The sequence below is a fragment of the Miscanthus floridulus genome, chromosome 13 (genome assembly GCF_019320115.1).
Source record: "Miscanthus floridulus cultivar M001 chromosome 13, ASM1932011v1, whole genome shotgun sequence".
Classification (NCBI taxonomy): domain Eukaryota; kingdom Viridiplantae; phylum Streptophyta; class Magnoliopsida; order Poales; family Poaceae; genus Miscanthus; species Miscanthus floridulus.
The window spans coordinates 64,995,289-65,012,472 of record NC_089592.1 but is presented as its reverse complement, the minus strand read 5'-3'; positions in this window follow the sequence as shown (position 1 = coordinate 65,012,472).

Genomic DNA, 17,184 nt, shown 5'->3' with positions numbered 1-17,184 from the left:
TTGTTTGTAGAGTTCATTACCAAATGTGACGAATGTCTTGGAACGTCGAGCGATCCATCGTGCTTCAGTCCTTTTGGGTGGGACAACCTCATCATGGAGGTAGGCGAGTAGCGGCGCTCGCTAGTCGGCTTCATCGGGTGCCAACACGGCGACGTCGGCGGGCGATGTCGTCACGGAGGCACTAGGGTCAGAGCCCCGGAGCATCGAGTCGGCATCAGGGTGTGTCCGGATTGGACCTTCCTGGATGTGGGCAATCAATTCGTGAAGGTCATTGATGAAGACCCCGTCCGGAGATGGAACTCGCCTGGCAGCCAATTTTGCAAGAAAATCAACGACATCATTATCCTTTTGGGGGACATGGTGTAGCTCAATCTCCTAGAATTTATCCTTGAGTTTGCACACCTCCTAGCAGTATGCTGCCACAAGGAAGCTTTTGCAAGAGGACTCCTTCACGACTTGGTCGATGACCAACTCCGAGTCATCGTGGACGTAGAGCCATGTTGCGTCAAGCTTGATGGCGATGCGCAGTCCATTGATGAGGGCCTCATTTTCTGCAGCATTGTTTGAGGCCAAAAAGTGGAGGCAAATCACGTAGCGGAGCCTGCTCCCATCTGGGAAGATCAGAACCACTCCAGCCCCCGAGCCGGGTGCCATTACGAACCCATCAAAGTACATCATCTAGTACTCGTGGGTGACGTCTGAGGTCGGTAGCTGGATCTCCGTCCATTCGGCGACAAAATTCACGAGAGCCTAAGACTTAATAGCGATACGGGGGATATACCTGATGTCATGGCCCATTAGCTTGAGTGCCCACTTGGAGATTCATCCTATGGCATCGTGGTTGCGGATGATGTCTCCGAGCAGGTATGAATTAACGACCGAGACTTCGTGGTCGGTAAAGTAGTGCAGGAGCTTTTGGATCACCATCAGCACGACATATAGGAGTTTTTGCACGTAGGGGTACTAGACCTTGGGGTCAGTTAGTACCTCCCCGACAAAGTATATGGGTCGTTGGACCTTAAGGTGGTGTCCTAGCTCCTTCCTTTCGACGACTAGGGCGGCGCTCACCACATGGTTGCTTGCCGCGACATAGAGGAGGAGGGGTTCTTCCCATTCAGGAGCGATGAGGATTGGGGCCAATGTCAGTGATGCTTTGAGGCTCTCCAAACGATGTTGTGATTCCTCAATCTAGACAAAAGTGTCTGTCTTTTTGAGAAGCTTGTAGAGAGGCATCCGCCATTCACCGAGCCAAAAGATGAATCAGCTCAGGGCGGCCAAATAGTCGATGAGCCTCTATATGCCCTTAACATTGCGTATAGGGCCCATGTTGGAGATGGCCATGATTTTTTTGGGGTTGGCCTCGATGCCATGTTTGGACATAATGTATCCAAGCAGCTTCCCCTTCAGAACCCCGAAAACACATTTTTCAGGATTCAATTTGATGTTGAACCTTTGGAGGTTCGTGAACGTTGCAGCCAAGTTTGCGATCAGGTCACAAGCTTGAGCCATTTAGACCACTATGTCATCAACATAGATGGAGATTGTTGGTTTTGGCCGCTCAACTTGGTCAGGCTGATCGAGCGAATCGATTTGATCAGTGAAGCATTGCTGCATGCACCATTGATAGGTGGCGCCCGCGTTCTTTAGATCGAAAGGCATGGTTACGTAACAGTATGAACCATATGGGGTGATGAACGAGGTTGCGAGCTAGTTTGACTCTTTCATCATGATCTGGTGATAGCCTTAGTAGGCATCCAGAAAGGAGAGGATCTCGCATCCTGAGGTGGAGTCGACTATCTGGTCTATACGTGGCAAAGGAAAATGATCCTTTGGGCACTCCGTGTTGAGGCCAGTATAATCAACGCATATTCTCCATTTCTCGGTCTTCTTTTTTACAAGAATAAGATTGGCAAGCCAGTTGGAGTGGTATATCTTCTTGATGAATCCGGCTGCCAGGAGTTTGGCGACCTCCTCACCTATGGCCCTGCGACTCTCGTCGTCAAAGCGACACAGGCGTTGCTTAGCGGGCTTCGAGCCTGGGATGAAGCATAATGTGTGCTCGGCGACCTCCCGCGGTATGCCCAGCATGTCAGAAGGTTTCCATGCAAAGACATCATGATTGGCGCATAGAAAGTTGGTGAGCTCGCATTCCTATTTGGCCAGGAGCTGGGTCCCAATCTGCACTATCTTGGTTGGGTCGGTGGGCTCGATTCCCACCGCCTTAGTCTCCTCAAGTGGGCGGAAGACAGTCGAGGAGGTTGGCTTGTTGCAGTCTGGGACTATTAGAGTCGATGATTCTCTGAGCTGAGGGAGCTCGACTGAGTTGATGGCGACAGTGGCAAGCTCAAAATGCTCATGGTCGCACGTGTAGGCTTGCGAAAAAGTGCTACCCATGGCGATGACATCGTTTGGTCCTAGCATCTTTAGCTTGAGGTAGGTATTGTTGGGGATCGCCATGAACTTGGCGTAGCATGGCCGCCCCAAGATGGCGTGGTAGGACCCCAAGAAGTCCACCACCTCGAAGGTAAGGACCTCCGAGAGGAAGTTGGCTCGGTCACCAAACATGACGGGCAGGTCGATCTGCTTGAGCGAGTATGCCTGTGTTCCTAGGATCACGCCATGGAAGGGAGAGCTCACTAGGCGAAGCTCCGATCAGGGGATGCGCATGGCGTCGATGGTGTCGACGTAGAGGATGTTGAGGCCGCTGCCTCCGTCCATCAGCACCTTGGTGAGGCATTTCTTGTGGACGATGGGGTCGACAATGAACAGGTTGCAACCCAGTCTAGCGACATGCAAAGGATGGTCCCTCTGATCAAAAGTGATTGGAGATTCCAACCAACTAAGGAAGGAGGGGACGGCCATTTCGGCGACGCATGCTTTTCTATAGCACACTTTATGCTGGCATTTGGAGTAGATGGCATTAGATCCCCTAAAGATCATGAGGCATTCCTCAGGATTGGGAAAGTCATCCCCATCCTTACCCACCATGCCTCCTTTCTTGGCTACTGCCTCCTTGCCCTTTCCCTCTTTCGGTCCCTAGGCCTATCACAGAAAGTGCTTGAGGAGTTTGAAGTCCTTGTAGAGGTGCTTGACGGGGTAGGCGTGGTTGGTGCATGGGCTCTCCATGAGCTTGTCGAAGTGGTCAGGTAGGCCCTACTAGGGCTGCTTGCCCGTGCGATCAGCTATGGTGACCAACATAGAGTTGGTTGGTCAGTGTCGATCCTTCTTGTTCTTTTTGCCCCTCTGTGTGGAGGGCCCCTCATCTTGGTCCTCGTGCTTGGCCTTGCCCTTGTCCCAGCCTCTGTTGAAGACCGCTCTGACTGTCTCCTCGCTGGAGGCATGGTTCATGGCGACATCGAGCAGGTCGCGGGTGGTTCGAGGCTTCAGACAGCTAAGCTTGTGGATCAGGGACTCATAGGTTGTCCCAGAGAGGAATGCGCTCATGACATCTACATCAATGACATCAGGAAGGGAGTTGCATTGTTTTGAGAACCTATAGACATAATTCCATAGGGACTCGTTGGGATCCTACTAGCAGCTCTTGAGGTCCCAAGACGAACATACGTCCCCTAGAAATTCCCGATGAAGACCCTCTTGAGGTTCGCCTAGACGCAAATGCTGTCATGTGGGAGGAATTCGAGCCATGCTCGGATATGCTCCCCCACGCAGATAGGGAGGTACCGAATGATGAAGTGGTCATCATCCACTCCTCTGGCTCGGTAGGCAAGCCGAAAGTCTAGCGACGTTGGTAGGGGGTCAGAAGCACTGTGGGAACGATGCTCTCTAGATGCGTCGGCCAAAGGCCCATGGTCTCGGGCAATCTGGGCTGGGACTCTGATCGTCAGGTCGGTGACCATGCCTGGGGTGCGTTTCACCGCTCCTCTCGATGGTCCGGCCGAGACCCATGCCACCTGCTCTCACCGCTGCCCGATGGATGTCATCATCATGCCAAGCCTGATGCTGGTTGCTAATGACGCTGCGAGCATCTCGGTTCAGCCCAAGGCATTCGTGCACAAGTGGCCGGTGTCGAGCGCTGGGTCAGGCCGTGGCGTAGCTGTGCCCTCCTATTCCATGCCCAGTGGCCGCAGTGGTGAGCGGATGGAGCAGTTGGACTGGCGCACCCCCATTCCCTCGGTAGGGAAAGAGGCCATGAGTCAGTGGCATGACGCGAAGCTTTCCGCCTGTTGAACAGCGATGGTCTCCACCAGCGCCCAGAGGTTTTGGTGGACCACCTTCTCCTATGGGTCGATAGGCTCGGGAAGGCCACGTAGAAGCATCGCCGTCGCGGCGATGTTCTGGCCAGCCCGGGGCGAACTATGGGGGATCGTTCCCCCTATCGATGATGTTGCGTAGAACCTGGTGGGTGTGACCCCAGGCACTGCTTGCTGGGTTATGCGCATGGGGCGCAACATGGTGTGCCGAGCGCGCTGGCGTAGGTGGTGGCTGGTTCTGCCGCCTTTGTCATAGCTCCTTGTTGTGCTCCTACGTACTCGCGAGGCCCTCCGCATGAGGGTCCAGAGGGGTATGGGTCTATAGAGACTCCGCTACCACTGGCGGCTATCCTAGGCCATCCGCCATAGCGCACTCCCAAGATAGAGGGTGGCTAGGCACCATGACGTCACTGATGCTAGAGCCGTCGCTCTCAACATTGTCATCCATGAGGTCATGGAAAAAGGCAGGAGCATAGCTCGCCATCCCCATAAATTTGGATGTGAGAGGGGGCGGCACCAGCATCCTTCGGAGCCCCCATGCATACGTGTTCACGAGAGATGTGAGGCCATAAGGGAACCGGTTGCATGGTGGTCGCGGCAAGGGCAATGGGGTCCCTCCGGAGAGTCGACAGAAGATATGTAATAGCAAGTAAAGAACAATATGTACGTTACTCACAGCGGAGTTTTTGCCTAGCGTAGGCTTGGAGCAAAGCATAGGCGCCTTGTCATTGAAGTCACCGGGTGTCCTAGAGCCAACGAAGAATGCTCCTCCTCCGACAGGCGCTAGGAAAAGTGCCTCCTCATAGAGGTGAAGCACGTCGAGCCAGTCGGTGATGAAGTCTAGGCTTTCGAAGAGGAAGGCCTGAGACGGCTCAAAGACGGGAGGAACCCACGTCCCAACAGGTAGGAGCGTGGGAAACTCCGGCAAGCCAAAGCGAGTCGTATCGCTTGAGCCCACCATGCCAAAGATGGCAGAAAGGTGGGCCATCCGATGACCAAAGGCATGAACGTATAGCGTCTTCCCCATGGATGACACCAACTGTCGGTGCGAAAAGTGACCAACATGTAAATATTTGTAGTTTTGTTGTACATTGTGATCGGATATGGCCTAGCACTCAATGACATAGGGTTTATACTGGTTCAGGCAACGTGCCCTACGTCTAGTTTGTGTCGGTTGGTGACTTTATTCCTGAGTCCAGGTGCTCGAAGTTTACTGTGGGCTTACAAACGAGAGGGAGTAAGATAGGGGGTATCAGTGGTCCGGTCGGACTCCGAACCGAAGTGCCAAGAGTGACGGGATCTCCGACGTGCGCTAAGTGTTCGAGCAACGTGCCCTACGTCTAGTTTGTGTCGGTCGGTGACTTTATTCCTGAGTCCAGGTGCTCGAAGTTTACTATGGGGTTACAAACGAGAGGGAGTAAGATAGGGGGTATCAGTGGTCCGGTCGGACTCCAGACCGAAGGGCCAAGAGTGATGGGATCTCCGACATGCGCTAAGTGTTCGAGCGTATGCTTTGTTTGACTTTAGAGTTCTAGGGCCAAGCAGAGAGAATTGGAGTGATCCGTTTGTTGTTCGTTGGAATCCTCCTCCTTTTGGAGAGAGCGCATCCCCTTTTATAGATGAAGGGGATGGCCTTACAAGAGAAAGAGTGTGAGAGAAAGAGAAGTGTGTGTGCTACCTAGTCTTGTTGCCCATGCCGTCGGGTACAAGGTGGTTTGTCGGTGCCCACAATACTGTTGATGCCTAGACGCATGTGGTTGGCTCCATTGTATTCTTCTGGTATGGCCAATGTCGGCGCCTACCATACTATAGAACAAATGTCGGCACCCATAACACTGTTTGTGTCCTGCCATGTTAGAAGGTTGCAAACTACCCTTCTGACATAGCTTGACAGTACTGTCCTGCGGGTATGTAGGGTACGGTCCTCGGTATTGTGGTTGACTTGAGAGCCCTGCCTTACTTGCTCCGCCTGATTCTTTGGGTCCTTACCGAGTGAGCGTCCCCGTTCGGTTGTTTCCCAGTCGTCTTTGACCGCGCTAGTTGAAGAAGAGTTGTAAGCAGAGGTTCGGTGGCCTTCCGTTCGGAGGGGCGGGCTGGGGTTGGAAGTGAGCACCGTTCCTCCTTGGCCAGGCCTTTCGGTCGGAGAGGCGGGCCGAAGTCGGAAGCGAGCATCGTCCTCTCCTTGGCTAGGCCTCCCGGTCGGAGAGGCGGGCCGGAGTCGGAATCGAGCGCCGTTCCTCCTCTACCAGGCCTTCCGGTCGGAGAGGTGGGCCGGGGTCAGAAGCGAGCGTCGTTCCTCCTTGGCCAAGCCTTTCGGTCGGAGAGGCAGGTCGGGGTCGGAAGCGAGCGCCGTTCCTCCTTGACCAAGCCTTCCAGACGGAGACTGGGTCGATGTTGGAAGAGAGTGTCGTTCCTCCTTGGCCATGCCTTCTGGTCAAAGACTGGGTCGGAACCGAGCGTCATTCCTCCTTGGCCAGGCCTTCCGGTCGGAGACTGGGTCGTTGTCGAAAGAGAGCGCCGTTCCTCCTTGGCCAGGCCTTCCGATCGGAGACTGGATCGTCCTTCTGGCATGTCGTTAGGTATTTAGGCCGGCCCAGGAGTTGCGCGTCGTTTGCAACGTCGTCTGCTGGGCCGAGCTTTTTGCTAGAAAGCAGATCCTTGAGGAACTCCGGGTTTATGAATCCGATAAATACAATATAAAATAAATAAATAAATAAATAAATAGTCAAAGTGTAATTTGGATACCTATAAAATGAAATGGAGGGAGTAGCACCTCTTCACCAACTAATTAACTACCCCACTGTCGTGAAAATACAAGGTATTGAGGATTTAAAATTTCTACCGAATTATAAGGTATCATAGATTGCTCAACACTATCCATGCATGTCTATTTTTAAAGAAAAAAGTCCATATTACTCCCTCCAAGTTTGGCCCATGTCTAAATAATTTCTCAAACTAACATTTGGTTCAATTTACTCCTTCCAACTATTTAAGTTGGTCCAACTGAACTAACACCTAAAAGAGTTTTTTCTTTTTTAGTTTCTCTATGTACAAATTATATTTTAGTTTCAAAATTTGTGAGATGATAGAGGACATTGTATTTTGTATTAAAAAATACATTATGAATTATTCATCATTATGTTTTATACGATACGATATTGTACCTCCAGTGTTAATTTATTATTAAATTTCCTAAGCTATCAAAATAGAGGCAAAAAGTTAAGATATATTTTTTCTAACATAACTTATAATGTTCTCTATCATATCACAAAACTTGATATTAAGACTCAACTAATACGTGAAAAAACAAAAATAATAAATTATGTTAAGAGATAAACTAGACCAACTGAAATAGTTGAAGGTAGTAAATTGACTAGCAGAGCCTGCTGCAGTCCGTGGGCCATCGTAGCACAGAGCATGACGTGAGGCCACGAGCGATGTGGCCTGCGAGACTGCTCCATTGTGTTACACGCACATACGGTTTTAACTCCCCATAAAAAAGAAAAAAAAAACGGGGCGGGCAGGCGGTACTGGCCATGGTCGGTGCGAGCATCCAGGCCGGCCCGACCGAGCAGCTAGTCCCGTGCGTGTTGATACGCAACCACGTTGTCGCTGCACTGCACTGCACTGCATTTAACACTGACATGAAGATTAGTGTTGCCGTGCTGATTCCAACCATCAATGAAAAATCATGACGTGAGAATGAGATCCAGAAATCTCGGAGCTTTCCCTCGGGCGACCACGGAGGCGACCACGATCCCATCGCCTGGATCACGACGTCGGTGATCTCCAGGCCTGCTCCACCGACGATCGCTCTGATCCTGGTGTCCACGCCCCGCCCACAGACGTCCAGTCGGCGGCGGCCACCGCAAATCGCCGGTTAGCCATTCTTGGCGCCGTCGACCAAAGATTATTCTAAACCCTTTTCCCACTAGGGTCTAAGCGCCGCTTAGGGTATAGTATTGGGATCGTGTGGTGTCTGCCTCGTCTGTGTTGCAGATCACCTGTGTTGATTTCCCCCTCCTTCTAAGGGCGCTCTAATGGCGATGGCAGGAGGTGGAAGGAAGGGGACGGGGAGGATATCCTGGGCCCAAATGTGACGGATCTGTAGAGTAAACTCAATCTTACGGAGGAAGAGGGAGCGGTAGCAGATTTTAGTGATGATGACGACGATGTGGTTTTGTTGGCGATGGAGTGGGGACTCATTGGTAAGGTCCTCTCCCCCATGGCGATCCATGTCAACACAGTCCGATCGGCAATGAGACCCGCCTAGGGCAACCCGGCTAGTCTGAAAATCTGGGCGATCGGGGAGAAGAGTGACAACCTTTTTGTGGTGGAATTCGCTGGAAAAGTGGATGGAAAGGGCGTTGGCAGGCACACCTTGGATGGTTGGAAGGCACGCGGTCATCCAACAACCTTATGATGAGCGCTTGAGCGCATTAGAGATTATTTTTGATCGTATGGAAATTTGGGTAAGAATTTTGAATCTGCCCCTCGGATGGATGAATCAGCAGAGGGGTAATCGTGCTATGAGCTTAATTGGTCATGTGGTGAAAATGGACGTGGACAGGGATGGGAAGGCTAGTGGAGCTTTTCTGAGAGCCCGGGTTACCATTGAAATCGATAAACCCTTACGCCGGGGGGTTCTTTTCCGCATGAACAAGACGGAGGATCCCCGATGGTTTGCAGCGCAGTATGAGAAGCTACCCTTCTATTGCTTTGCTTGTGGCGTGATGGGCCACTCGGAGATGGAATGTGACCATCCAGTGGCTAGGAATGATGAGGAAAAATTACCCTATGATGTCCAGCTAAGGGCACCAGAGGAGAGACGTAGGCATCCTCAGTCCATTGTGGGGCTGCTACCGATTCTTTTGGCAATGGTTCGTTGTCGGCGTCGACACCGCTGAAAGCTCTAGTTTGGTTTTGATGAATTAATGAAACCCCAAGTGATAACTCGTTGCTCCAAGTGATCATGAGATAGGTTAGCACATTCCAAGTGGTAGAGCAAATGGTGAAGATCATGATGGTGGTGATGGCCAATGGTGATGATCAAGTGCCCGGTCTTAGAAAAGAAGAAAGAGAAAAACAAAAAGCTCAAGGCAAATGTGATATCCATAGGAGCTCTTTGTTTTTGGTGATCAAGACACCTAGTGGGTGTGATCACATTTAGGATAGACACTACTACAGATTGACTTATCACTATCGTCACTTTCACTACCGTAGCAATAGAAGCGACTGTGTTATGCTTCCACCCGGTTGGACCGATAGCAAGGCCTCCTGAGGAAGGAAACCGGCAGTTGAAACTTCTACCACTGACGGGTTAACAATAGATGCGGCAGTGGTATTTTCTCAGTCGTATGAAAAGTCGAGCCGACTGGGATACGTGTTATGGCCACCGGCCCTCCACGACTGTTTGGTCTTCCGGCGGTAAAGTGAGCGTAAGTTATTTCCCAACTACTTGCACTTCTCTATCTTCAAGGTTGGCCTATTTAACCAGGGTCTAGATGCACCTCTTGGGCTCCATCCACACACTCTTGAATCCACACACTCATGAGCGCTACTGTATCGTTTCTCATCGTCAAGCAGTGCTTTGTCTTCATCCTTGCACCTCTCATAGCCTCCTCCTGGCCGTGAGAGGTGCAAGATGGAGATAAAGCACCTCACCGGGTGTTTGGAGAAGGCCTTCAAGATTGGGTGCTTTAGATTCTATAACCTTGGTTCCCTTTAGCATCGAGATGCAGATCTACATCTCTCGACTCTAAGAGGTAGCAAGATTACGGAATATAAAGAACCCCACTGAGATGCAGGTGCAAGTTTTGCGAGGTGCTCCGTCTCCATCCTTGGCGAGGTGCTGTCGCTGAACAGGACCTTGACCTTGATGATTGCAGATCTTGTGTTAACAGAAGATCTGTAATCATCTGGTTTTCTCCTGTTCAAGGGCTCCATACTCGATTGGGGGTGCTTCAAGTTTGCGAGGTGCTCGTTCTTCAAGATTGGGTGCTTTATATTCCGTCTTGTAGCTCTCACGGTCAAGAAGCATATCACATCCCTTGACTGTGAGGGTTGCAAGATGGAAGGTAGAGAACCTCACTAAGAGTGAAGTTTTTTGATGTGTTGCGTCGTTCTTTAGATTCCATAATCTTTATACCTTAGGGGGTCTGTTGCTTTGTATGTGCAAACCGTCGTATGGTACGGATCTATTATCGCATAGACCTCAATAGAAAATACGTAAAAAAGTACTACCAAAGTATTTAATTTGGGTCGATGCTTGATAGCCAAGTCTCATCAGCTCAAAATAGCTGACACCTAGAGTATTGCTTTTAGAACAAAAAATAACAATAAAAGACATAGGATCAAAAGTGACATTAAAGCAGCAGATTGTTTACTTATAACTTATAAGACCCTATATATAATCTATGGTCCTAAGAAAACATTGTTTACAACATCTTGTGCATGGATGATCACTGCGATAGCCTCGGTGGCATTAGTGAAGTCTCCAATCAGGTCCTCTTGATCTTCCAGTCGAACAGTGTCCAAAAAACTAGGTTCCAAGTGATGGAGCTCGTGCCCTAAATGCAGTTGCGTTGCAGCAAGAGCGGCACCGGCACCATAGCGGACGCCATGAGTTGCCACTTCTCTAGCACGAACCGGGATATCCTGCAGGCGATCTTCAAGAGAAACACCCCTAGCGTTGACTGCTGCAGCTGTGCCAAGTGCTGCATGTTGGAGGGTCTCATGGTGATTCACCAGGTTGATCTCCCATCGATGAGCCTCCTCGATCTCGCAACAAGAATCAGCCAACTATTCCTCAAGATCTAATGAAAATGAAGCGTTAGTTACGCCTTCGTCTGGCTTCTACACTTTATGAGATGTCCATCGCTCAGTGCGGGGATAAACCTATCGCTTAAATTTGGCTTATGCCGATGCTTATGCTGATTTGTTGTGAGAGAAAAACACTGTTTGTTCGCTGAAAAGTACTGCTGAAGAACAAAGCCAAGGTTTTTATCATCATAACTATAGTTGCTAATAGATCCTTGTTATTGTACGCCTGGTGAATGAAAAGTGTAATAGAGTTAATTGAAAAAGAATATATTTTGTTGATTTTGAACACTGATACCTCACTGTGATGCTGGTGGGGTGTTGCTTTGTATGTGCAAACCGCCGTATGGTACACCTTTGTAATTGCGTCCATTGTTATTGTACAGATCAATACCTTTATTATGCAACATCAGCTGACGAACTTTGTCATGTTAACGTCTATTGTTATTATAAAAATTACGCTATGTGTTCAGTAAGCTACTAAGGTCCAGTGAATTACATTGTATAATTATGTCACCGTCGTATATAAGCGGCGTTGAAAAAATTGTGTCACCGCCGCTATTCATCATTAGATGCTAACATCTTCTTGCTGTAACCTGCAAAAATAATGTTCATAATATTTTGTTCCTTTCCAACATTCAATTTCTATATGACACGCCCATCGTTAGGTGCTACGTACCATCTTCTTTAACACCCAATCACCACCGCCTGTAGCCTTCACCGCCGATATCATCAAAATTTGTAAGCCAACGCGAGACTCCCGCGTGTTTTTAGAATTTTTGGCATGTTTGTAGTTAGCTTACAAAGACCGCTACCCACCCAGCCACCACCTTGTCTGTCTCCTCCTCAAGTGCTGTTATTCTTTACCTACTCATCGACGTGCAAGCCGCCACTCACTACCGACAAGCTAGTGCTCCGTGCCGGTATGCCTCACCGACACGCCCGTATAGATCCACCGGTGACCAGGCTGGTACTCATCACCACCGTGTCCGCTCAAGCTCACTACCACAAGATCCAAAGGCAAGGGTAATGCTTTCTCGCACTTTCCTTATCCATGTTTCTTGGCTTTTTATTCCCCTTTTATCTCATCTAAGTATGAATCAAGCTTCCATCTAATCATTAAGGAGCTCACGAGCACATCCCCGCAGATGCTCCTAGTCTGATTCAAGCGACAGCGCTGCTGCTTCCATCACCAGCCTCGCTCCACCACATCCTAGTCAAGATGGAGGAGGAGGCCACCAACAAGAGTAACAAAGTAGACATCCTCATAGACGATGTCTTGGTCCTTATCCTCCACCGCCTCACCGCCCGCACCTTGTGCAGCTACAAGTGTATGTGTCGCTCTTAGTACCACCTCATCTCCGAATCCAAGCATCATAAGGAGCTGCCCCAGTTTATCGTCGGACTCATGTATGGCAACTGGAAAGGCAAATGCCGATTCACCAGCTTCACCAGTGAATACCCCTCCTTTTCCTTCATGCCCTTCCCTATTCAAGATTTAGTCATCTCAGATTACTGCAGAGGCCTCTTCCTCTGCTAGTACGTTGGGCTTCACTATGTTGTCTGTAATCCGGTGACTAGCAAATCAGTGGTACTACCGCATAGCAACCTTTGTTATGGTTCAGATCGCTTGGGATTTGATCCCACAATCTTCTCGCACTTCCATGTGGTAGAACTGTGGATAAGGTCACCTGGGGTGTTAGTTGTCAGCATCTACTCATCCAAAACTGGAGCATGGATGTGTATAGAATCTGAATGGGGAGAGGATATTCTAGTATGCAAATGTTCAAGAATTATGTTTTTTATGGTTTTATGCACATGCTAGAGGTGTCCCATATAGTTGCTATTGATATGGAAGGAAAGACGTGGAGGAAAATTCTAAGGCCACCAGGTCCTGTAATGTCCATCCATGGAGATCAGGGTCAGCTGTGTCTATGTATTGCTGATATTTTCAATATGTCTGACCTTTCAATCTGGATCCTTGAAGACTATGGTACTAGTAAATGAACATTGAAGCATACGGTGAACACGTTGTAGCTATTTGAACTGGACAATATTGGACTCGGTTCTGAGGCTGCCAATGCAAACTATAGAGTGATTGTAGTTTACCTAGAATGGAATTTGATTTTCTATGTTAGGGAGGATAGAACATTGATGGCATATGACACGAGCCGTAGAAAAGTTCATGTCCTCTCAACTCGGATCGTACGCTATCCTAAAAGTACCTGGAGTATTTATTTGAACGGACCTCACTATCTGCCTTATGTTCCCTGGTTCATAGAGTAATTAGCAGAGCAGTAAATGTGCATATGTTGTATTTTGTAATTAGGACCATGCTTGCAAATTTCTTTTGTGGTAGCATAGAGATGATCTTCCTCAAGATGTCCACATCATCTAGCTTCGTCAATCCTATTGAATGGAGCTCATTGATAATTAGATTCAAACAAGAATACATATCACGAACAAGCTCATCATCATTCATTTTAAAAGAATCATAATTTTGATTAGCAAGACAATGTTTTTGCTCATGGACATTAGATGTGCTGTCATGGAGCTCTTGGAGTTTTAACCAAATTTCATGTGCATATTTAAAGTGAACACTTGGTTAAACACATCCATGCTAAAGGATTCAAACAAGCAATTCTTAGCTCTAGCACTAAAAATGAATTTCCTTTTCTTCACTCTTTGTGGGTTTATCGGGATTCTTAATGGGTTTCATCCCATCACGAGTGACTCTTCAAACACCCAAATCTACTGCCTCAAGGTGACAAGTCATTCTGGCTTTATAGTAAGGAAAGTTAGTGCCGTCAAAGTGCGAAGCCTAGAGGTATCCATCTCAACCACTCTAAATAGCGTCGGCTCAATGGTGGAGAAACCAAAGGTCCAAATTGAGCCAAATGGCTCTGATACCACTTGTAGGGGACCGTGATGCCTAAGAGGGGGGTGAATTAGGCAACTTAAAACTCTAACTCTAAACTATGGTCTCTTTTTCTAACCTAAGCAAAACCTATGCAAAAGATGAACTATCTAAATGTGCAACTATGGTTTTGCTAGTGTGTTGCTATCTCTACAGCAAAAGGAGTTTTGCAAACAATGTAAATACAGAAGCTAAAGAGTAAGGTAGAGATATGCAAACTCCCATCGATGACTCTGGTATTTTTACCGAGGTATCGAGAAGCGCGCAAGCTTCCCCCTAGTCCTCATTGGAGCCCCTCTCAAGGAATCCCTCACAAGGGTCAAGCTCTCGGTCGAGTAACTTTGTGGATAGCCCTGGGCCTTCCCCATGCACCAGTGGGTCTCTGGTGTGCCTCTCCTAGAACACTCTCCACCATCTTCACTATCAAGCTTCCGGTCGAACCGCCGTAGGCCTTGTTCCCTTTGATACACGGTGGCGGCCACACCACAAACGTGGTTGGTGTGATCTCTCAAGACTACAAGCCCCTCTGATGTACAACAATGGTGCACGCAAGCACCGAGTGATAAGAGGTATGCAAACCTCACTAAACACTAGGCCTAAACCTAGAGCATGCGCATAAGTGGTGGTCTGATCAACCTAAGCACTTCGCAAAGCACCTACGCTAATCACCTAATGAATCACTAAGCACTATGCAAGTGGAGATCACTAAAATGATGTATCAACACCCTTGGTATGTTTCCTCAGCTTCACTCTACTCAAATGGCCGGTAGGGGTTCTATTTATAAGCCCCACTGAGAAAGTAGCCGTTAGGGATGAAATCCTGCTTTTCTGCTATAGACTAGACGCTCAGGTCATCCTAATTGGACGTGTCCGGTCGTCCTGACTGTTAGATCCGCGATCAACTGATCAAACGCTGGTAGTGTCTGGTCACATGCCACCGGACGCATTCGGTCACAATTTTGCTGCTCTGGAGCCTTTCTGTACTCGATCAGACACTACAGTCCTACGTCCAATCGATTTGCCACTAGCGTCCGGTCAGTACTATGTGTGTTGCCAGTGATGATGAACAGTGCCATCGGTGCGTCCGATCACTTTACTGTTCAGTGTCCGGTCGGTGCTGGTGACGCCTGCTGCTGCCGAGCCTTTTGATCGGAGTGTCTGGTCGCTATAAGACCAGCGTCTGGTCACCACTATGAGCTCATTTCTTCGCGATCTTGCATCTGGCTTGGTTCCTATCTTCGTGCTTGGACTTTGCTTGATATCTTGGATCTTCTCTTGTGCTTCTAGGGTCTTGCATAAGATGTTGATCATCGAATCATCACGTCACCTTCATCCAAGTCACGTCTTGCACCCTATTGAACTACAAAACAATCATATGCAAATTCATTAGTCCAATTTGGTTGTGTTGGTCATCAAACACTAAAATCCAAAGTAAATGGGCCTAGTGTCCATTTTCCTTACAATCTCCACCTTTTTGGTGATTGATGACAACACGACCAAAGCAAGCAAATAATAAACATTCACAATTTAAAAACTATCTACTTGCTAGGATGCAATGCAAAAGGGCAAGGTTATATGATGCTAAAAGATATCACTTGTAAGACTAAAATATACCACTTGAAAACATTTCTTGCCCTTGCAAATGTCCCCATGTGGTATTATGGATTTAAGCCTTGCTTTTGATCCTACAAGTTCTCCCCATTACATAGACTGAAACATAATCCACTATCCTCTCTTTCTCGGACCATTACCACTTGTAGGCCATTACCACTTGTAAATTATTATGATCCTGCTTTTGGTCCTAAAAATTAATGCTTGCTTTTGGTCCTCTAAATTCTCCCCCTTTGGAATCAAACACCGAAAAGGAAGGCATTAGTAGCATAAGGGAGGGTCAAACTTTGTGATCCTTTATATGTGGAGTGGAATAGGTCACAAAATTTGACTCTCATATTACATAGACTAAGCTCTCCCTAAATATATGCATACATATGATGGAGAATGTAGTTTATGCATAATTGGCAAATTAATTCTCAAAGGAGTTTAATCTATATAATGCATGGAGAAAGCATATAAATACCAAAATAAAATCAACATGATGATATCGGTTTAGAAATACCACATGTGGAAACCAATTTGATTTCTACCACTTGCAATAGGTGGTGGATATTTGAAGTATGATGCTTAACTCCGGGGACTCTATTTTCCTTGCAATGAGACTACTACACACATGATAATCTTGAAAAGGTGTTAGTCTCAAAGCATCCAACTTGTAGAGTAACCTTTGCCTAAATTTGTGCACACAAGTATGGAATACTTGTAGGAGACATGCACATTGATTGTAGAATAAAAAATACCACTTGAAAGATAACATCACATGAATGTGAGAATCATTTTCTAAGGTGATATTCACGAGAAATTATCTATAATTTGGACTTTAGCACATATTAGATGAACAATTGTAAAACAAGCTATATGCCATGCTCCTAAACAATTTAAACCATGTAGGTTTGCTCCAAGGGTCAAGAGTGAAACTGAGCAAGCCTACCATATGATTTACCTAGTGTATGCATGACAAAGGATTAAGCATGCAAATGCAAACCTAGGCATGAAAAGTAACGAGATGCTTAAAGATCCCACTTGTAGGAAATTTAAATCTAGTTACCTAACATGGGAAGGGGAATTTGGAGCCATAGTATTCACTAACCCACTTGGCAATGACTTTGTCCAAAATGATGCACCCCATGAAATGCACCCATACTTTGCCAAGTCTCCAAATTCTATGAGGTCCATCGGACTTCTCACTTCCCTTTCGGGATCCAAACCTTCTTGGTGCTCTTCATGTTGGAAATGATTTCCTTTGGCACCCAAAAGCGTTTGACCCCGTTGTTGGCTTGCTTGTTCACCTTGATGTCCACCACCTTATCATTTTTCTTCTTCTTTAGCAAGTATGGTGTGGAGGCCTTCTTGTCCACCTTGTTGGTGTAGGTGTTAGAGAGCTTGCTTGTTTGCCTTTTCTCTTTCTTCTTTGCTCCTCCCCCATTCTTCACCTTGCACTCATAGGACTTGTGGCCTTCCTTGTGGCACACGTAGCAAACCACAGTTTGTCCTTCATCAACCTTCTTCACTCCCTAGACGGTGTTATCTTGATGAAGTTGGGCTTGCTTCATCTTGCCTTTCACTTGAGTCAAGTCCTTGGTGAGACAAGCCACTTCTTGTTTGAGTTGCTCATTCTCCTTT